The sequence below is a fragment of the Mirounga angustirostris genome, unplaced genomic scaffold (assembly GCF_029215605.1).
Source record: "Mirounga angustirostris isolate CCGP_5_RB_7025 unplaced genomic scaffold, mMirAng1.0.hap1 SCAF_7, whole genome shotgun sequence".
NCBI classification, from domain to species: Eukaryota; Metazoa; Chordata; class Mammalia; order Carnivora; family Phocidae; genus Mirounga; species Mirounga angustirostris.
The window spans coordinates 57642606-57666251 of record NW_026991715.1 but is presented as its reverse complement, the minus strand read 5'-3'; the positions used below and the strand labels follow the sequence as shown (position 1 = coordinate 57666251).

The 23646-nt window shown below is 39.5% G+C and overlaps 1 long non-coding RNA gene across 1 annotated transcript in view; it reads right to left on the bottom strand.

Moving 5' to 3' along the window:
• LOC135365253 (uncharacterized) overlaps positions 1-23646 on the bottom strand; it is a 222854-nt gene that overhangs the window by 128310 nt on the left and 70898 nt on the right. The window contains exon 3 of the long non-coding RNA XR_010412888.1: positions 18301-18436. This is a non-coding gene — a long non-coding RNA (uncharacterized LOC135365253). The remainder of the gene's footprint in view (positions 1-18300; positions 18437-23646) is intronic.

Genomic DNA, 23646 nt, shown 5'->3' with positions numbered 1-23646 from the left:
CTGCAAGATGTCAGCTAGACAGCTCACCAGAATTCCACCTGAGTAGCCTCTTTTATAAAATTTCCCATCAAACAGGTCAATTAATAGGGTAGTGACTGACATGACATATAACACAGCAAGTCCCAAACCAGGGACACATGAAGAGGAAATGGAACCCTTTAGCCCCTGAAGTAAGGGATACAGGAGTTCTAGTGCAAGGCCAAAATCAAGTCTGAGGAATCAAAGAAGCCAAATGTCACAAAATGCAAGGAGAAGTTCTCACTTGGGAATTCAGGCCAAAGTTTAGGAATCTGGAGAGCAAGTAAAGCAGTAAGAAACAGGTGATCACATTTTGTTATGGAGGTCAGGGTTTATCTGGCCCTAAGATGTTTTTAATGGACTAGGGTGACTTATTAATGGTCCCTCCTGTTATCAGATAGATCTCTGCAACACAAAATGGGTGGTGCTAGCCCACAGTCTAGACACAGCCCTAATAAAGATGAAAAAGGAGAAAGGAAATTTATTCTACAATTCAATTATGCCAGTCAGTGGCACATTTCTTTCCCAAGTCACAAACACATTTACATAGTCTGAGATTGCACGGCAGATACTTCAAAAATAAACTGGAATGAACGAAAATGGATTTTAAATTACAGAGGTAACATTTCTATTTCATGCCATCTGTTATAACTCAAGTTTCTAACAAATGGATTATTCACCAGAAATAATGCAAAAAAATGAGATCAAAACTATATTATAGGAAACAAAGATATTTTTAATGATGATAGATCATTTTAAAAGTATGGATTCAGTCTATTTTTTTAACTTAAGAGTTACTTATAGATTAATGATGATGCATCAGTGTTCTTGGGTGGACCAACATGATGATAAATTAAACCTTTTCGTGAAATAATCCTAGAAACACAAGTGAACATTTTATCTATTTCGCAAATCTCCTAGCACTAGAACTAAAGTATGGGTGTTTGCCTGGAGAATGTTCTACTCCACAGATTCCCTTTGAAATCTGAGACGGTAGGTAATGGCAATTGGGCAAGGATTAGGAGACCTGAACATCTCTGGGTTTCTCCATCATAGCACAGGGGCACTGAGTGTTCAGATCTGATCAATAAACAAAATCCCAAGCTCCCTAGTTTTAATCATAATCAATACCAATTGCTGATTTGTATCAGAAAACCATTAAGACTCTGTAATCTGGTGCTGGCGCAAGTACCTTAGAATCAGAACTAATCAAAACACTCAGGCCACCACAGAATGTGGTTTAGAACAAGAAAAAAACAAAACAAATAGGGTGAGATATCTCCTACGAACCTCCTCGCCTCATCAACACAGCAAGAGACTATTTCAGTAATGTCTTGACTCTAGTATTTTCATATGGCCAGCCAGGAACAAGATGGCAGGGGAAGGCTTTCTTAGCATGATAGGAGTTAGTCATTGAGTGGTTCATCCTCATTCACCTCTACTGACACTGATACAGAGGCTCTCGCCCACTTCAATGACAAGCGCATAGAGTAAGCAGGCCCCAAAGTCCAGTGACGCTCCCCATATTAGACATCACAGGGGCTCACACGGGGAGTCTAAACAAGGAGGTACAAACTCTGTAGACCCCCAGTTTGGAGGACAGCACACATAGGCTCCTCCATGCAGGGGACTGACCTGGTGGTATTTATCTGCCCTCCCCTTCTGCTGCCCTTTTTCCTTTCTTCTACCAGAGGTGGAATGATAGAGATTTATAGAAATAAGGATCGTGGGCATTTGGGATTGTATGCAGGTGAGCATCAGCTTTGAAGGCTTTTCAGCTGTTGTCATGCATTCTCAAAAGCAAAGGCTAGCCCTCTTCTCAACTCTGCCTAGCCCAGGAGGAGAATAAAGGTGATTGCCACACTATTCTATAGACTATCGCTGTATTCTGTGTATAATACAGATTTGCTACAATGGGAGGAGGTTCGCTAACACTTTCTCCTCCAATGAACAAGTGTACCTACTTTGCAAAACACTGACCTAGGCAAATGAAGGATCAGTGGCATACTCCTTGAGTGCTGACTTCATTTTCATACATAACTTAGAGTCTAAATTTTAGCATTAGCCAGGAAAACGTGGCTCTCTTTAAATATAATGCACCAGAAAGAGCATAGAAGGCCAGGCATTTCGGTTTACATACTAAATCTGCAACTCCTTAATTGTTTGATCTTGGACAAGTCCCTAAATTGTCTAGCCTTTTTTCTTTTCAAAATCAGAGGGACTGGAATGGATCCGTGATCCTCAAGACTATGCATGAGAAGCACCTCTGGATTTTATAGAAAAACAAATGCCACTGGCCAAACACTTATTAACCCACTGTCTCTACAGCAGGGACACTCAGATAAGCATCAAGCTTCCTTTCTGTTTTACAATCTTTGAACTCTGGTGATTGTGTAGTCACTGATTCATTCAGTGTATACTTGTGCAGTGTCCATTATGTGCCACTGTTTTATAGGCTGAATTGTGTCCCCTAAAAGTCATATGGTAAAGTCCTAACCTCTAGTACTTCAGGATGTGACTGTATTTGGAGATATGGTATTTAAACAGGTAACTAAGTTAAAATGAGGCCATTGAGGTGGGCCCTAATCCAATATGACTGGTATCTTTATAAGAAAAGGAGATCAGGACTGAGATATGCACCAAGGGAAGACCATGGGAAGACCCAGGGAGAAGACGGCCATCCACAAGCCAAAGAGAGAGCCTCAGAAGAAACCAATCCTACCAACACTTTGGTCTTGGACTTCCAGCCCCCAGAATTGTGAGAAAATAAATTTGTGGTCTTTAAGCCACCCAGTTACCCAGTTTTTTCTTATGAAAGTATATTCTGTGGTACTTTAGTATGTTGTTATGGAAGCCCTAGCAAAGTAATGCACAGAGTAAGATACAAGATTCTGGGTGTAACACAGGGCAAAACAGAAATGGTCTCCATTCCCATGGAGTATACAATAGAGGGGAGGGTCAGATGAGAAAAAAATTACAAGCTACAGTAAGTCCTATGAAGCTCACATACTGGTTGCTGTAATAGAGAGGGACAAGATAGGTGAGGCTTGACTCACTCTCAATGAAGTCACCAGAGAAGAACCCCCTGAAGAAGTGACATGCAAGCTGTCAAGCTGAGACCTGAAGGATGACAATGAGGCAGTCACGTGATAGATGAAGGAAGAGCCTTCCACCCCTGAGGAAGCAGCAGATGCAAAGACCCAGAGCTGAGAAGGAAAAGTGCTTACTTGAGGAAATGAAATGCCTAGTAGCCAATTGCAGTTCATGACGAGGGACGTGACATGAAATGAGGTTGGATACGTGGGGGGTGGGGGTGGGGCACAGTGCCTTGAAAGCTATGGTAGGGAGCTTGAACTTTATTTCAAGTACAGAAAAAGCAACTGAATTCAATTTTATTTTTAAAAAGGAACAAATAAGTTTTTGAGCTCAGCCTCAGTTAAGCCATGCCTAGAGAATAATCTTTTTACTGGAATCCCAAGGTTGTGACCAAAGCATGGCCATCCCCTGGCTGCAGTGTACTAAATTACCCCTTTAGTTCTTCTGAGTGGTAATTAAGCCTCCTGTGGCAAGTTTAAAATTTATACAAGGGCCTGAGATAAACAGAAATGTTACTTTTTAAATTTGTTATACCCAAACACAACTTACGAGATCTTATTTTCAATGATAATAGGATAAAAGTTTATTCCTATTTTTTTAAAAATGGAATGCTCTTAAGCAGGGAATTGGCATTTATGCATAATGAAAATAAGGCTCTTGCTATCTGTTCTGGCTACAGCATGAAGACAATAGACACCATATTGTGAAGTTAGACCCACACTGATATTTCAAAGTCGGTGTCTAAAAACTGCTTAGATCACATCTAAGATCTTCTCTCACATTTTGTGTATAAAAAGATCAGAATCTGGAGATTAAAGAAGAGGGTTTTTTTTTTAAGGATTTTTGGGGAGAGCTGTAAGAACATCCTAAGTCCCACCATACAATGTTCCAAATATCACATTAGTCTACTATATTACTGATACCACATTGATTTGACTGGATGAGCAAGAATCAAGTGTATTGGAGGCATTCTTAAAGTACTGAATTCCAGAGGGTGGGAGAAAAACTCTAAGAAGATACAGGATCCTGCCTGTATCTGTGGAGATTTTAAAGGTTCCATGCTCTGGGGTATGCCAAGGCATCCCACCTAAAATGAAGGTCAAATTATTACATCTCATACCTCCCACCACTGAGAAAAAAAGCACCAAGCTGGTAGGTCTAGGCTGGCTAGCCATCTCAGTTTGTCCAGGCCTGAGGGATTTCCTGAGTGCAGGACTTCCAGTGCTAAATCTCAAAAGTCCTGGTCAGCCTTGTAGGCGTCTTTGTTTTTAAAAGTCACTTTGCGTCAGGTGTATGTTTCTTGCAGCTAAAAAGCATTCTAACTTATACTGTCCCAAAGTCTCAGGAAGCCCTGCACAAAGTAGGAACTCTACCAATGTCTGATGACTGAATTGAGCTCTAGTTGAATGAACTATTCCCAAACAAACCAGAAGCATCCATTAGATCCAAAGTGTCTAGCACAATTCCTAGACCACAGACGGTATTTGCAAATATCTGTCTAAAGCCAGAATAGCTTCACAATTTACCAAGCAAAAGAGAAACTTTAGGAGTCTTGGATGGAAGGCTGAAAATGAGAAAAAAATAGCTCAGTGAAACTCAAGTTTCAAGAAAGAAGAATCTTTCTGTTCAAATGGACACAAAAGAAGCTGCATCAGGCAGGTCAGGGGAAAAAAAACCTGAAGAGGTCTCTAGCCTCCTCTGGTGGCTCAGCCTGGATGGCAGCGTGTCACTCAGAAGTCAGATGTGGAAGGGGAGTGGAAAGAACACCCATAAGAGACATTCCTAAGGAAATGGAGTCAGAATTTGATGTCTGGAAACTATCTTTACAAGAAGGAGAGGGATAGGGCGCCTGGGTGGCTCAGTTGGTTGAGCGACTGCCTTCGGCTCAGGTCATGATCCTGAAGTCCCTGGATCGAGTCCCACATCGGGCTCCCTGCTCGGCAGGGAGTCTGCTTCTCCCTCTGACCCTCCCCCCTCTCATGTGCTCAATTTCTCTCTCATTCTCTCTCTCAAATAAATAAATAAAATCTTTAAAAAAAAAAAAAAGGAGAAGGATGAATTAAAGGAAAACTCCAAGCTGTCCTGCCTGCACCCATTCCGTTAGCTCCCAGGACTGAGGGCAGCTGAGAGCTCTCAGCAGAGTCAGTCTCCTGGACTTGCCCTCAGCTCAATGAGCTGATTCACCCCAGGCCAAGCCTCCTTCCTGGGAGCAGCCCAAATCCAAAGACCGTTCCATGCCAACAGCACAAAGTCCCAGGCCCCTCAGTGCAATTGGGAACAACTGTGAAAGGCCCATCCTGGCTTTGGAACTGCCCGTAACTGGGCTGGGGCTTCTGCTGAAGTTCAACAGCTCAACTTCTCCCTCAGCCCAGCCCACTTTCCTCCTTCTCACACTGGTGCTCATCTCAAGAGCCTTCCCCATTAGCTGTGTGCATGCAAATCTCCTGCTCAGAGCCTGCTTCTCTGTGTCAGAAACTGTGATGGGTCTGAGATTCTTATCCTACTTGCAAGCTGGCACGTTAACCTGCCACAGGTTCAGAGACGCTGGGAGAAGACACAAGAACCCCTGGGTCAAGGACCAAGAACGTTGTTACCTCTGGCACAGGAGCTGGGACGAACTGCTTGTTCAAATTGATTTTCCTTGCTCCACACATCTCAGTGGTGGTGCAGAACACACAGTAGGCTTATGTCACAGCTAAGGAGCCCTAAGCTTAGGAAATCCCCATCTTTTTTTATCATGAAGTTTTACATTTTAATTCCAGTGTTGTGAACATACCATTTATATTAGTTTCAGGTATACAATATAGTGATTCAACAACTCTATCCATTACACAGTGCTCACCATGAAGTGTGCTCTTTATTCCCATCACCTTTCACCCATCCCCCTTCCACAGGAAACCCCAATCTTTTAAATGGAACAACTACCAAACCTGCCTACTCTTTACCCCAGAGGGAGACACTGTATTTATTATACTGGTCAGGAAACAAATCTGCCTTCCATCCTGGAAGCAGATACTGTACCTGTAAGCCTGTTTGCCATATACACATCCTCGAATAGATACTTCAGAACAAAAACTGATAGAAGCTGGGCAGAAATATGGGAGAACCATGGAGGGTTGTCTCCCAGCCCTCGGGGAACCCAGCCTGTGCAACACACACATGCACACATGCTCATGAAACTGTTATATTTCAGCATTCACATAAACATCTCTATTAATTTTCATAGGGTAGTGGGTTTTTTCATTTTCAATTATATATTTGGAAGTTACCATAGCCTTTTTAAACTGAATTTTTACTTTTGTCTATTATATAAGTATATAATTTTAAAAATAAAATAAAAATGAGAATGGGAATGGGAATGGGACTAAAGAAAAACAGAAGTTCCCCAAAGCTAGAGTAATCAAACAGTATGGTACTGGCACAGAAAGAGACATATACGTCAATAGAACAGAATAAAAATCCAAGAAATAAACCCACATTTACATGGTCAATTAATCTATGACAAAGGAGGCAAGAACATACAATGAGGAAAAGACAGTCTCTTCAATAAATGGTGCTGGGAAAACTGGTCAATTACATGCAAAATAAGGAAACTGGACCACCTGCCTACACCATACACAAAAATAAGCTCGAAATGGATTAAGGACCTAAATGTGAGACCTGAAACAATAAAACTCCTAGAAGAAAACATAGGCAGTAATTTCTTTGACACTGGCCTTAGCAACATTTTCCTGGATATGTCTCCTCAGGCAAGAAAAGCAAAAGCAAAAATAAACTATTAGAACGACACTAAAATAAAAACCTTTTGTACAGCAAAAGAAATCATCAACCAAAAAAATGGCAACCTACTGAGTGGGAGAAGATATTTACAAATGACATATCTGATAAGGAGTTAATATCCAAAATATATGAAGAACTCATACAACTCAACACCCAAAAAGACAACTAATCCGATTCAAAAAGGGTCAGAGGACCTGAATAGACACTTCTTCAAAGCAGATATACAAATGGCCAACAGACACAGGAAAAGATGCTCAACATCACTTATCACCAGGGAAATGCAAATCACAACCACAATGAAATATCACCTTACACCTGTCAGAATGGCTAGAATCAAAATGAGAAGAAATAGCAAATGTTGGCGAGGAAGTGGAGAAAAGGGAACCCTCTTGCACTGTTGGTGGGAATGTAAATTGGTGCAGCCACTGTGGAAAACAGAATGGACATTTCTCAAAAAATTAAAAATGTAAACACCATATGGTCCAGTAATTCCACTACTGGGTATTTACTCAAAGAAAACAAAAGCACTAGTTCAAAAGATACATATGCCTATGTTTATTGCAGCATTATTTACAAAAGCAAAGATAAGGAAGCAACCCAAGAATCCATCCCTAGATGAATGTATAAAGAAGATGTGATACATATATAATGGAAAAATACATGCATACTCAGTCAAAAAAAGGGATGAATCTTGCCATTTACAACAACATGGATGGACCTTAAAAAGCTTATGATAAAATAATCCATGGGACAACTGAGGCTCAGTTGGTTAAGCATCTGCCTTTGGCTCAGATCATAATTCCAGGGTCCTGGGATCCAGCCCTTCGTCGGGCTTCCTGCTCAGCGGGGAGTCTGCTTCTCCCTCTACCCCTTCCCCCAGCTCATGCTCTCTCTTTCTCAAATAAGTAAATAAAATCTTTTTTAAGACAAGTATTTTCTTTTTACTCAGATTCACTAACATAGAACTCTATTCCCTACGGTGTAATTCCAGTGACAGTGTCACCAAAAGAAAAGCACATTTCTTTAACTATTGTATTCTCCAGACTGCTTGTTGGCTCAGGCTTTCTCTGCTCTTCCATTTTCTGCCAAATAAATAACCTTACAGCCATACACGGAAATGGAATTGCCAGCAGTAGAGGGGAAAGGTCAGGCAGTAGAGAAAGGTGAAGGAAGGGCAGGCTCAAAAAGGACTCAACGTGATGAATGCAGGAGGAGAAGGTAGGAGCTGTAGGAAAAGGGGGATCCAAGGAAAGGGACAGGATAATCAGAAGACCATGCAACAGGGCAAGGGGCTGGTGCAATGGGAGACAAAGGAAGACCTCAGGTCAGGTCTCCATCAGGAAACCCAAATACTCTGAGCTCTGTGGCCCTCTACCGTAAGGATTCCAGGGATTCAGATTTGAGGAACACTGATTTATGAACCTCAAGTCTTATGAAAATGACTCTTAATCATGAATTATCTTTGTGAAAAAGAGTTTGGGGCCTTTACCTGGTTAAAAAAAAAGTTTTAGATTTTCATAAAAAATTAAAATACTAGGTTTAAAGAACCTTATAGAACTCAAGGACCCAGTCTCTGGTTTGAGAGATATCATTGCAGAAGGCCAGGGAGAGAGAGGGTCCACAGAAGCATAGCCTAAGGAAGGCTGAGGTGTAATGGGTGGAGGACACAACACATGCAGACATTTAAATGAAAACAGATCACTGCGATTTCTGGCATGACTTGTTGCCTAAAAAAAGAGTAGGTGAGCAGGAAGGGTGGTGACAGGGACCATGGCAGGGAAAGGCAGCAAACAAAAAAAAAGGAGTATTACTTCCTAGTAAGGTGGTTATAGATTCACAAGGCACTTTCTGAAAATTAGGCTATGGAGGCACACCTGGCTGGCTCAGTTGACAGAGGATGCAACTCTTGATCTCAGGGTCATGAGTTTGAGCCCCTCCACATTGAGGGTAGAGTCTACTTGGAAGGCAGGAAGGCAGGAAGGCAGGAGGCAGGAGGGCAGGAGGGCAAGAAGGAAGGAAGGAAGGAAGGAAGGAGGGAGGAAGGAAAGAAAGAGACCAAATGACATTTAAGTTTTAACTTTTCTTGGTCCAACAATGAAAAACTTAATTGTCACAGACTGTCAGAGCTATCCAAATGGGAAATTCAGCTTTCCTTACCACTGAGCAGACATTATTATAAATACAGCTTGTCTAAAAGCCTCTGTTGAGAATGCCGTGCAGTAAACAAGAGAAATTCTGCAGCCCAAGGCAGTGAGTCAGAATTCCTATGGTGTGCTATCTAGCTGCAACCAGAAGCAAGATTGGGAGTTGCAGCACTATTTGTCCACTGAGCCCTCCCGCAGCCATATTCACCCACGCTCTGGTCACAGAGCAGAGGACATGACTACATGTGGATGCCCACAGGGCACTGTGCCAAGGACATGACTGATGGCTCTAGGGTGGACTGTGCTGACAGCCACTCCTACAGTCTGGCAGGCCTTTGCTTGAGCCCTGACTCCATGACTTGCTAACCTGTGACTCTGGAGGAAGTAGGAAGAGGGAGAAAAGTGTAAAAAGTCAGAAATAATAGTAACTGCCTCATAGGACTGTTGCAAAGGTAAGATGAAATAATATATGTAAAAAACTTAGAGTACCTGGCAATTTCTCCAAAATACATCAAATTCCATTAGCATATCAGCAGCAGCAACATCACTAGTAGCTATACTAGATATCAGAATTTCTAGATTATTAGAGGGCTTAGAGGGTACGGTTTATTTGGAAAGGGAGGAATGGTGGTGGGACAGTCTTTGGTTGTATTTATGTAGTAAGGAGACATATAATGCATGCTTATTTGAAATGGTTTAGCAGAAAGGCAAGATTCTCTTGACAGCACCACTTACCACTGTTGTTACTGCTTTGTCCTCATAATTACTATGATGACTACTGTTGACGTGGCAGAGTACTGTAAGTCCTAGCTGCCTGCATTTAAGGTACATTCAGTTTTATATCTGCACACATAGGTGTGTGTGTATGTTTATTTTCCTAAAATAGCTAACAGGTATTAGCCTTCATTCAAATATTAGATGAATTTCGACTTTAGAATTGGTGATTAAATCCCTCTGATGTTCAGAAGCAGCATAAGCTCACTCCAGGGAGCAGCTGGTGTGTTGGGGGAGTGAGAGTCTGCTGGTAACAGTTTGAAATTAACCCACTTCCCTACCCACTTCCTTAAACCCAGAGCTTCAAAGAAAGCAACTAGCACTAAAACAGCCAACTTTCTCCTCCTTGCTTATGTAATGAAGAGGGCTTATTTGCTACCTAGAATGTTTAGCTTCTGTGCTTCCCTCAGTTGGTTTCTCCAGATCTATAATCAAGGTAAAACAGGAAAAAAGATAGGAAGAAGAGGGCAAGAATGAGGAGAAAACATCAATTTGTGTAACATATTTACTGAGGACCTACTATGTGCTTGGCATTCAGCGTGGTAAACCTATCCTGAAGCAAGGCTGTGTGGGATGGGGGGGGTGGTGAAAAAGCTAGATAGGTCAGATTCTGTTAGAGAAAATTAAGAGTTAGAGTAATCAAGCATTGTGAAGACAGTACAGAAATTAAATCCCGAAAGACAAAAGCAGACTGAAATTTGGGTGACAGAATTAAGTATTCAGGATTCACATCACACATTCACAATTGCTTGATTATGGCAAAGGTTCTATTGTAGTGCACCAGGGGAAGGATAACCTTTTTCATAAATGGTTCTGGATCATTTGGATATTCTCATTAAAAAAATAACCTTGACCCCTACCTCACACCATAGGCAAAAATCAGTTCCAGGTGGATTGTCAACTTAAGCATGAAAAGAATAAAGCTTCCAGAAGATAACTTAGAAGTATATCTTGATAACTTCAAGGTAAACAAAGATTTCTTAAATAGGTCACACAAAACTTTAACCCAAGGAAAAGATGACAAATTGGACTACACTAAAATTAAGATTTCTACTTATCCAAATATACCATTAGGACAGGGAGAAGGTAAACCACAAAATAGGAGAAAATATTTGCAATACATAAATCCTGCAAAGGACTTAAATCTAAAATATATTTTTAAAAATCCTAAAAATCAATAAGGAGACAGACAATCCACTTAAAAATGGACAAAAATGTCAAACAGCACTTTACAAAAGAGGATTCCCAAATAGTCAATAAACAAATGATAAGGTATTCAACACCATTAGTCATAAGGGAAATGTAAATTAACACCACAATTAGATATTATACCACATAGCCACAAGTACGGCTAAATTTATAAAAATTGACATGCACTGCAGGTGGGAGCATAAATTGGTATCAACACTTAGGAAAACTATTTGGCAGTTCACTGGAGTTGAACATAGGCATATCCTATGATCCAGCGTTCATTCCCTAGGTATATATGAAACACAACTGCATGCATGCATTCACTAGAAGACATGTGCAGTCATGTTCACAGTAGACCCAAGCTGAAAACAACCTAAATGTCCATCAACAGCAGAATGAATAAAGAATAAACTGTGGTCTGGCAACTGGGTGGCTCAGTCGTTAAGCGTCTGCCTTCGGCTCAGGTCATGATCCCAGGGTCCTGGGATCGAGCCCCGCATTGGGCTCCCTGCTCAGCGGGAGGCCTGCTCTCCCTCTCCCACTACCCCTGCTTGTGTTCCTGCTTTAGCTGTCTCTGTCAAATAAATAAATAAAATATGTAAAAAAAAAAAAAAAAAGAATAAACTGTGGTCTACTTATGCAACAGAATACCACACAGTAATAAGAATGAACACATTTAACACATACACACAGAAGAATCTCATAAGCAAGTTGTATGAAAGAAGTCAAACAGAATAGAGCACATACTGCATGATACCATTCATATAAAGTTCAAAAACAGACACAACACATCTATGCTGTTAAAAATTACATTAGTGGTTACCCTCAGAGCACAGTAACTCAAAGAAGGCATGAGAGAGATTTCCAGGGTACTGAAATGTTCTGTTCTTTTCACTTTGTAAAAATCATCACACTGCACATTTATGTCCTATACACTTGTCCATAACTGTGTTATATCTCGGCATAAAGTTTAATTAAATTTGCACAAATAATAAAGTAATTCAGGATTTGGAGGGGCATGATTTGGAGCCAGGACTGCTCAAAAATAATCCTAGAGAGTCCAGAAAGGAATTCCTCTTGTTTGCCATGAAGGTGGTAGTGACAGTGGGGGTATGTGTAGGGGCTGAGGGTACCCATCATCTGAATGGTGTAAGATTGTGTCAGGTCAATAAAGCAGGGTGAAAAAAAAAAAACAACCATTAAATTCCAAATACTGGGGATAATTTCATCTGGGGTTTGTGTGTATGCATGCACATGTTACATGATTGTTGGCACTGATTTTCCTGTTTTCTATACAAACCGGTATAAATTGCTAATAAGGCTGAGTGTGATCACTTTCCCAGGAAGGTTCCCACTTCATTTCATCAATGGACTTCAGTTCTAGTTATAGAACTCAGGCATCAGAGAACCAGGTGGGGGAAGCAATCTGAGGATAGTGCAGTGCTCAGGACACTGGAAATTATACCACATAGCCACCACCTACTTGAAAAAGAGTTTGGATGATTCCAAAGAATCATCGTGGGGCCTTAGAGCTGAACACAATCTTTAAGATGACCAGAGTTGTCTTTAAAATGTAAATTGCTTTTGTCTGGAAGGAGCAGGGGATTTTGCACAGACCTTGAGGACACAATGGGAGAGATTTCAGCTCACGGGAAGAAAGAACAAGGGGCTCTGTCAGCACCTACTGAGTTCACTGGATGATTTCAAACACAGTCTAAGAGAACTACTCAGTGGGGATGCTGGGGTGGGAATTCAAGCCCTGCATGTGTGGTTGGCTGTATCATTCTAGAACAGTGGCTCCCAACTGGGTGCAATTTTGCAGCTCAAGAGTTTCAGCAATGCTGAGACATTTTTGGTGGCTCCCCACCTGTGGTGGCAGCAGTTCCTGGCATCTAGTGGGGAGGGCCAGAGATGCTGCTAAAGAGACTGCAAGGAAGACACAGGACAACCCCCACACATAACAAAGAACTGTCTGGCCAAAAATGTCAATGGTGCTGGAGTTGAGACCGGAGGGGACGACAGGATTTACTTGGTAATTGCTAGAATTTGTTCTGCTACCAAAAGCTACACTTTGGATCAATAAGCACTAAATTTCTTGTATGTGTCACAGCTCTAGGATAAACCAGTTATGTAAAATTTTCAGATGTTAAGTCACAAATGCATTACAGATACTCAAAATAGCCTTTATTTTATTGTTAACTTGCTTTTGTTGCCTTCAATTTCAAGTCTTACTTAGCATCTAAAACGTCACAAAGGTTGTTCTTATTATTAACACTCACAGTGCTGTGAAGATCCAATGCTGTCTGCATACTAGAATGAGGTATGTTGTTGAATTCTATACCCTATGTTTCAAGTTCATCCTTTAGTCAAGTTTATAACACAGTCAACAAGCACACATCAACCTAGTTTTACATTGTGAAATAAAAATAACCATGCCATCAACCTTGTCTGTGAACAATATCTCAACAGTCTGAAAAAGCAGGTCTTCCTGTAATAGGCATATTAAGCCATTATTCTATGACATGAGGATGTTGCTTCTGTAGGATACTATCTAGCTATGTAAAAGCAAAGTGTGTTATTTGTTATTAGAGTTAAAATAGTCTCTCATTATGCACAGTTTGATATCAATGACATAAACGCAATTATGTTGCAATCAAGTAAAATGGCATTGTTGGCAGGTTCCACTTATCATTCCTAAATTACCACACTGGCAAAAGTCAAGCATTTATTAGTGCTACCGCAAAGCCAATCAAACAGTCTATTCACACGGTCCCCTTTGGTGTTTCTCAAAAGTTGTGCTCACACCTGGGGAGCATAATTAATTCATGGTGTTATTTTTCAGTTTGCCCTCCTCAAGAACTGCTCCCCCGCCCCCACCAAGACTGGGGTTTATCTTTCTAGAGTTTAATAAGAACCAAATTCACTTTTGTTGAACCCCAGTCTCTATTAACTTCTTTATTAATCAGAATTTTCAATTTCTTGCATATTCTTCATTTATCAGGCTGACAAGGAAATGATACCATTGTGAAAATGCCACTGGGTATAATGTTCAGACAATGGTCTGTTCCAGTTCATTCTATTCCCCAGTTAACAGGGTAAGCCAACAAGAGACCTAAAAGAATTCATTTTCTTGAAAGTCTTTCTATAATATATTACTTACTTTCAAGGTTTAATAAGTATATTAATACAAATTACAGCTAACACATGTCGTACTTACCATGGGCCAGTCACTGTGCTTTATGTATATTAACTCATTTAATCTTCATTGCAAACAAGGAAAAAGCTACTATTTTTCTCTTCACTTTACTGAGAAAAGAATTAACTTATAACTGATTATTGAATAATAATTATAAATGACTCACCCAAGGGAAATAAATGCTAAGTTCAAGTGGAGATCTGAACCCAGCACTCTGGCCCCACTCATTTAACCCCTATACTGTATGTATGGCCAGGGTAGAGTTTATGTTTATGTGCAATAGCTTCTTAAGGATCTGACAGATTCTGTCAAGACTATCATAAGGGACATGAATTGTCATTGAAGAATATATAAATAAAGTAAATGTAAGAAATTGGGTCAAGGGTGGGTCCTGGGAAAGGGGAGGAGGTGGTTTAGGGCCTGAGCTCAGTTAATATGGGGGATTTAAAACTGTTGCAGTTCTCCCTCTGATATTAATACCAATACACACTAATTGGGAGAAATATTAAAGTATATAAAAGAAGGAATTAAAAATTATCAATTATTCCATTAGTAACACTGTAAAGAATGTTTTGCCAGTCTTTTTCTATATCATATTGATGCATTAAAAAAATTAAAGGCAGTTTATAATATAGTAGTTACATGGATTCTCAAACAGAAGGCTCTAAACCTCACATCTCTAGGCTGCAGCTTCCTCATCTGCAAAATGGGTATCAGATTAGAATTTACACCCACTGAAGCACAAGGAGATGTTTCATGTAAAATGCTAAGTATTATGCTTGGCATATAGCAAACACACCACTAGTTAGGTACTATTACCTTATCAGTTATTCGTGGCATTTTAACTTGCCTTCCTACTCAAGTTTAGACTGTTTCCTCACTTTCATTGTTCTTGAAAAACAGTTTGTAATAGTGTGTTACAGACTTAGTTTCATTTTGTAGTCTTCTAATTTTTTTCCTCAGGATAAAATTCCACAAGTGAAATGGCTGTTTCCAACGATACAAATAAAGTATGTTGAAACTTTTATTGCATATTTCCAGATTATGTAAGATTATGCAAATAATATTTCCATCTTTGCAAATTGATATCCAGAAAGAGCATGCCATGTACATTGTTATCCGGGGTATGAGAATGTGTGAATCTGTGGGATTAAAATATTATGATTATTTCTATTATTTGCCAATTGAATTAGTTTTAAAATGGTGACATTTTAATTAGACTGATTTTATACTAATGAATCTGAAATTTTTATATGTTTGTTAAGCATTTGTATTTCTTTTGTGAATTCCCTATTCATGTCCTTTGTGTTTCCACCAGGGCATTCGGGTCTTACTGTTTAAAAAGAGTGCTTTCTGGTTTCCCCTCATAATTCTTGTGTTCAACAAATATTTATTATTGGCACCTCCTCTAGGCCAGTTTTATAACTTTTGTTACAAAGACTATGACATATTTTGTTTTCATTTGCTTTCACATTTTGTACATAATAATTTTGATATACAGATTTTTTAATTCTTTGGTAATTAAATCTATCAGTGCTCTCCTCTAGTTTCTGACTTTGGTGCTGGGCTTTAAAAGACCTTACTTAGGGGCACCTGGGTGGCTCAGTTGGTTAAGCGACTGCTTTCGGCTCAGGTCATGATCCTGGAGTCCCTGGATCGAGTCCCGCATCGGGCTCCCTGCTCGGCAGGGAGCCTGCTTCTCCCTCTGACCCTCCCCCCTTCATGTGCTCTCTCTCTCTCATTCTCTCTGTCTCAAATAAATAAATAAAATCTTTAAAAAATAAATAAATAAAATAAAATAAAATAAAAAAATAAAAGACCTTACTTAGAGCTGTATAATATATTCATTTATGTCATCCTAATTTTTTAATGACTTTATTTTCATATTTAAATATTTATCTAGAATTTATGAAGTAGAAATCTAATGTAATCACATTTTTCTTTCTAAGTAGCCAGTTGTTGATTTTCTCTATAAGAAAATTTCCTGACCTCTTTATTTCCTGATAATTTCTTTTCCTACATCCACTCTGTTCTCTTTTCTTAGCATTTTGTTGTTGTTGTTAAAGGGGGAGGGGGATAAGGGTAGAGAGAGAAGGAGAGAGAGAATCTTAAGCAGGCTCCTTGCCCAGGGTGGAGCCTGACACGGAGCTCACTCTCACAACCCTGAAACCATGATCTGAGCCAAAATCAAGAGTTGGATGCTTAACCAACTGAGCTTCCCAGGCACTCCTAAAATTTCCGTTATAGGTATATTAGACCTCCTTACTCAGTCCTTCATTACTTATCTTTTGAAATTTTTTCACATTGTTCTCATCTCTTTATTCTTTGCCTCTGAAACTTGGATTAATTCCAAGAGTTATCATTTACTTCATTGACTGAATGTCCTGCAACAGCAAATCTGATCTTCATTTAGGTTTTAAAAAGGGGCAATCAATTCTTCTTCTATGCTCCGTTTTCTGAATTCAGATTGTTGTTCTTCACAACCACCTTGCTTATTTCTTTTTTAAAAGTTTATTTATTATTATTAATTTTTTAGTAATCTATGAACCCAACATGGGTCTCAAACTTATGACCCCAAGATCAAGAGTTGTATACTCTTCCAACTGAGCCAGCCAGGTGCCCCCCACCTTGATTATTTATAGACTTGACAACCTCTTCTCTATCACGTTAAGATCACAGATTAAAAACTTGAAAGTTTTTAATATAGTCCAGTAACTATAGCTCGTAAGAAGACATCAGCTCTGATTCTTCAGCATAGGCCCCTTGTTTCAAACAGAAATACCTTTTCATATATCTGATGGATTCTGCCTGTTTCCTTATCCTTAATGAGGCACTTGTGCTTGTTCAATCCTGGGAAGTGAGATGGTTTCTGTCAAAGATTATTTGGATGTTAGTCTGAATCTTTCAGATCCAGGTAATAAGTGAAATGAAAGTTTGGGCACTAATGCAATTTTCTTTTATTCGGAGTATAAATACTGAATGGCCTGGGTCACTAAAGCCAGAGGTGGACACAGCAGGAAGAGCAGTCTCCAGGCTGGAGCGGAGGTTCTTTGTTTGTTGGGCAGCCCAGAATTAGCTGCATCAATGCCTCGATTTTTTGTTTGTCATGCTCATCTTCTTGAGGAGCCAGATGAGACTGTCTGTGTTTAGCATAAGCCTGGCCCACTGAGTGTGACATGCCCTGACCTCACTAGCCTGTGCCAGACCATCACAGCAGCAATCCCCCTAGACGAGGGCTGGAGAGGGAGATCTACCAAGAACCATGCCCCCCGACTTCCGAGTCTCAAGTGGAAAGCCTTGATTCCTATTAGTCCATCCTTCACCTGAGTCCACCTGCACTATCACTGACAAACTGGCAAGGTGCAGCCACTCCTTCATACTCTCCACTCCCAGTTTCTAATGCTTTTTTGTGACTATTTTATACTCAATCAAGTGGAAATCTAGGGAAGTGGCAGACTTCTTGTCTGGGCTCCATTAGCTTCTTATCCAGGAATTCCTCAATTCCCTTCCAGCCTGCACTTAGGAAGTGCCAATGCGGATGGGGAGAAAGCTGCGTCAATTTTCTCTAAGAACACAGGGAAAATTAGCTTCTTTACTTAAAGAAACTAACCAAAGAATTTTTCTACTCTTAGTATGGAGAACTTCACAAGCTGTTTTTTCTTTCTTTCTCTTTTCTTAATTGAGAGCAATAATGCAGAGAAACTCAGATAAAGGGTGTAGTGGGAACTTCACAGACCTTTCTAATTTACTTGCCGGAGATAGAAATTCAGTCCATTTTTTTTCAGCATTAGCAGGTAGACCATTATTCCGTCTGGCTGAAACAAAAGGTTACCACCAGGTACTAAAAATACATAAGTCCTCTGATTCTTGACCCTATGACAGAATTCAGGCTGAATTTCTTAAAAATTATAAAAGTAGCCCAAGTATAAGGTCGCCAAAGAAATGAGAACAATCAAGGAAGCACATACCTAAATGTACTTGGCATTTCTTTCTAGTTAAAACTTGCAAGAAAACAATTACTTGCTTTCTTGGTTGCTCTTTTTCAGGTTTGGTCGTTTTAATAAAGAAATTGTTCCAATTAAATAAAAAAGGAAAACTCACGATTGTGATATGAATCTCTCAAGCAAAGCCTGTACTTTGGAATTCATGCCACGAAGCAGAGGAAACTTCTCAGGAGAGTAATGGCTGCAGACGTGGCCAGGGAGTTGGTGGGACGGAACCATGGGAGGTGGGTCCTCTGGAACAGAAGGATGGCACTGAATGAGCAGTGGTTTGGAAAACCACAGAGGTCAATAAAAAGCTTAGCTGTTTGGCCTAGAGGGTATTACACTAAGTGAAATAAGTCAGACAGAGAAGGACAAATACCATGTGATTTCACTTATATATAAAATTTAAGAAACAAAACAAATGAATGAACAAACACACACCACACACACACAAAAAAACAGAAACAGACCCATAAATACAGAGAACAAATATGGTTGCCAGAGGGGAGGAGGATGAGGGGCTGGACAAAATGGGTGAGGGAGAGTGGGAGACAAAACCTGGAGTTATAGAAGGAATAAGGTGTGGAGATAAAAGGCACAGCATTGGGAATACAGTCCATGGAATTGTAATAGCATTGTACGGTGACAGATGGCAGCTCCACTGATGGTGAGCACAGCATCACGTATAGACTTGTCAAATCACAATGCTGTACACCTGAAACTAATATAACACTGTGCGTCAACTATACTTCAATTAAAAAAAAAAGCCTTAGTTTTGTATTATTTCTAAACAGGGCAGAGAATGTAGATAAGAATTCAGGATCAATTTTCCTAGAAGAGACTCTTTCGCCTTTTATTTTCTCTTGTTATCTGGTAAATCGTGACCATAGATTATGAAACAAGCTATGTTCCTTATATTGTTTCTCTTGCCTTTTATAAAACAAGAAACTGTAAATAGGATGTATAGAATATTACATTAAATTTATTTTACACAAAATAAAATAATGGGGAAACTCAAGGTCACATTGGTTGGGACTAATTATAAACTGCTTTCTTTATATAATGAGCAGAAAGTTGGATATGTCCAAATTTAAATTTGTCATTTATTGGAAATCGAAAACTTGATATATTTTAAAAACACTTTAGTAAGCAAATTGATATAGCAGAATAAATCAACAGGAAAACACAGTTTGGGGTTATGGAAAACAATAGGAAGGAGTGACATTTAATATGCTCACAATGATGTTTGGGTACAAAGCCTTGTTTGGTAATGAGCTATCATTTCACTCTCAGAATGTTAGCCTTTAGAAATATGTCAGGCATCAATGTCACAAAGTGAATCAGAACAAAATAACTGAGCAAACCTCAAAATGTGAAACCAAGACACTGTATAAAAACCCTTCTGAACCAGAGCAGCTAAAAGTAAAAAGAACAAGTGAGAAAACCACAAGTGAAGGAAAATGGCCCCCCCAAACCTATTAAATGTTCTACATAATCAGATTATTTGCCAATAATAAGACCTTACCTCTTCATTTCCAGTACTAAAGACAAAGGTAATAAATACTCAAAACTCCATACCTTTCTAATTTTACTACAATTTCCTCTTATCTATGCCCTTGAGATGATATTGGTTGTGTTTCCCTGATGGAAATACTATATATGTGCTCCTGTGCGTCTCTGCCTGACCGCAAGGTTAGTAACATAACACTGGTAGCTTGAAATCAGCCACAGTGGGAGGATCTATACCACAGAAAATGGCTAACACTATAGATCTGAGTTTTTTCTTTGTTCAGAAACCTGGTTGTTAAACATCTACCAGAACACCCTGGCAACATTCTTCTGGTCCTAAATATTTGAGAAAGGTCCCAGTCTGCCCTTAACAATGACTGAAACACTAAATATTTTGGAATCCACACCAGCTGACAGATGGTCTGAGTTCACACTAGCAGTGTTCGATGTGCTCCCTTTTCCATGATTCCTACAGCCAAGGACTGCACTGTGCCATGATCGTAAAGAGTAAAAATTGTGATCCAGCAATTCCACTTTTGGGTATTTATCCAAAGGAAATGAAATTACTATTTTGAAAAGGCATCTGCACCACCCCCATATTCATTGCAAAATTACTTACAATGGTCAAGACATGGAAACAACCTAAGTATCCATCAACAATGAATGGATAAAGCAAATGTATGTGAGAGAGAGATACATATCTCACATTTGGAATGCAATGGAATATCATCTAGCCATAAAAAGGAAGGAACTCCTGCAGTTTGCAACAACATAGATAGACCTTGAGGGCATTATGCTAAGTGAAATAAATCAGACAAAGACAAATACTGTATGATCTCACTTATATGTGGAATCTTAATTTAAAAAAACAAAAAGCTGAACTTACAGATACAGAGAACAGATTGGTGGTTGCCAGAGATGGGGTGGGTGCAGGGGTGGGCAAAGTGGGTGAAGGGGGTCAAAAGGTACAAACTGCCATTATAAAATAAATAAGTTCTGGGACTGTAATGTATATCATGATGACTATAGTTAATAATATCGTGTATTTGAAAGTTGCTAAGAGAACAGATCTTAAAAGTTCTCATCACAAGAAAAAAAATGTAACTGTGTGGTAATGGATGTTCACTAAAAGTATTGTGGTGATCGTTTTGCAATATATACATATATCAAATCATTATGTTGTGTACCTGAAACTAATACAATGTTATATGTCAATTATATCTCATTTAAAAAAAAAAAAAAAGAGGGGAAATTTTGTTCTGATCACAAGAACCAGCTCTGCTCCCTATCCCACATCTGTTATCAGTCTTTCTGTGTCTACTCAAAGACTATGATATCATTGTGCTGCACAGGAAGCAGAGGGAAGGCTAAAGATGTCTTTCATTTGGGGATGTTAGTCGTCTACAAAAGGACAAAGGATGAGGATGGGAAGCTTCAACCGCTGTTCCATCTTCTCCAGCAGGAGTTGCTGGGGGTGAGTTTTTCCCGAAAACACCCAGAGGCAATAAACTGCCACAGTGAAACCTTTTTTCTTGTGAAGTCCAGCCAGTTTAGCCTACATGAAACACACTCCAGTTTCTTTATTTGAGATTGCTTATTTTGCCTATTTATTTTACCACTTGCCAAATAACCATGGCCTTATTAGGTAAAGGATGTTCAACTCTCTCCTGATCTGTGTTTTACATGTTAGCTTTGTCATAATAAAATTCCCCACACTAACTAACCAGATTTATCCCAAAGCTATCTTGCCATCCATCTAGGGCTTAGGTAAATAACATGATGCTCACATAGTTTCTCTCTAAACCCAGGCTGCTTCCAAAGTAAAACTGCTATTTTATTAGTATATTTCCGTTCTTCCCACCAGTAAGATAAATCCACAGACTAATGTTAAATTAACATGGGCTGTTAATAGTATTTGTGGGGTGGCGCCTGGGTGGTGCATTTGGTTGGGCATCCGACTCATGGTTTTGGCTTCGGTCATGATCTCAGGGACATGGGATAAAGCCCCGCATCAGGCTCCATACACGGAGCCTCCTTGAGATTCTCTCTCACTCTCCTTCTACCCCTCCAATTTGTATGCGCTCTCTCTCTCTCCCAAATAAATAAATAGATCTTTAAAAAAAAGTATTAGGGGGATGGTTGGGGCTGAGGAGGGAGGGCTGAGGAATGTAAAGTGCACTAAATTCCTTGTCAAGCAAAGGAAAGAGTCTGAAATTAATAATTTATTCTTACCCTAGGTTTAGATACGTTAATTAGGTTCTTTCAGGTACCATGAGCAGGGAAATGATTATGCTGCCTCAAGTACAGGAATTTATTTATGATGTAGCAGAACTAAAATATACCCAAGTTCTACAAGAGATGGCAAGTAATTAAAGATAATTCTGACCCTGCTCTTAAAAGAATTTATGAATGTTCCAGATGTATTCCAAAGAGTTGTTCATTTTTCTCCTGAAGACATTAGAGAGACTTCTAGAACATAAGTGCCCTCATGTGTGAAGAGACATAAGACACAGATCAACAGATATTGGGATTCTAATTATTTAATCTGGATATCATTCAAGTGATGAATAAGAACTTTAGTGATACAACAAAAGTGAATCACATATCCTTAGTTTTATGTACTCAGTCAAGAAATTGCTACTTCCCATTAAAACAAACACAATTTCAGATTGATGACAATTCACCCAATAGTAGATTTTATCTTAAAAAAACAAAAGGAATCAATGCATTTGATATTTGCAGAAACATTACTGACTATAGAATAGAATTGTATACTAGACTAAATGGATCTTGGGAGCTTACAAGTTGCTACTTTATGGTTAATGAACAGCAAGATGACTGAATTACTAAAACAGATTGTATTTTCAAATTGATGCTAATTTCTTATGTAATGGTGAAAGATTAAATGCATTCCTCTTAAAACTGGAAGGAAGAGAAGCCAGCTGGTCTTCCTACAATTCAACTCAATTGTGACATTAGGTTCCCAGAGACAGCACCCAGACCCCGTCCCACAAGACTGCCCTCACTTGAGATGCCAAGACAAGTCCAGGTTGTTTCCTGGACCAAGTGGCTATAGTAGGAGATTCCAATGACTTCCTCCTTGGGTTCAATTAGTTGGCTAGAACGCCTCACAGACCTCAGAGAAACATTTTACTTAACTGATTATCATTTATTATAAAAGGCTATAACTCAGGAACAGCCAGATGGAAGAGTTTCATAGAGCAGAGTATAAGGAAATGACAGGGAGTGTCCATGCCCTCCCCCACCCCACCACTCTCCCAAATCTCCATGAATTATATTCACCAACCTGGAAGCTCTCCAAAACCCAACCTTTTGGGCTTTTATGGAGGCTTCATTAAAATAGGTATGCTTGATTAAGTCATTGGCCATTGGTGATTGAACTCAACTTCCAGCCCCTCTACCCTCCCAGAAAATAGGGCAGGGAGACAAATGAAAGTTGCAACCTCTAATCACATAGTTGGCTCCTCTGGCAACCAGCCCCAATCCTTAGGTACTTCCCATAAGTCACCTCATTAACATAAACCCAGTTGTGGTGGAAGGGGCTTCTTATAAATAACAAAACACCCATTTGCCCTTCATGGCTCTGAAGTAATTTCAGAAACTGAGGACAAGAGACCAAATATTATGACAAAAAATGCTCCCATTGCTCTTATCTCGCAGGAAATTCCAAGGGTTTGGGGAGCTGTGAGCCAGAAACCATGGGGCTAAGACCAAATAATATGAAAAATATATATTTGGTCATTCAGATGATTTACAATACATATTTTCTGTAAATCACAACATTCCGTTTTCCCATTTTAGCCTGAAGGGAACTACCTATACAAGTTATTTTATTTTTTAATGTGGTCTTATGAGAAGAATATGGTCTCTTGGATTTAGACATGAATTTAAAACTTGGATTTAAATTTTTTAATTCAAAACTGCACTTCCT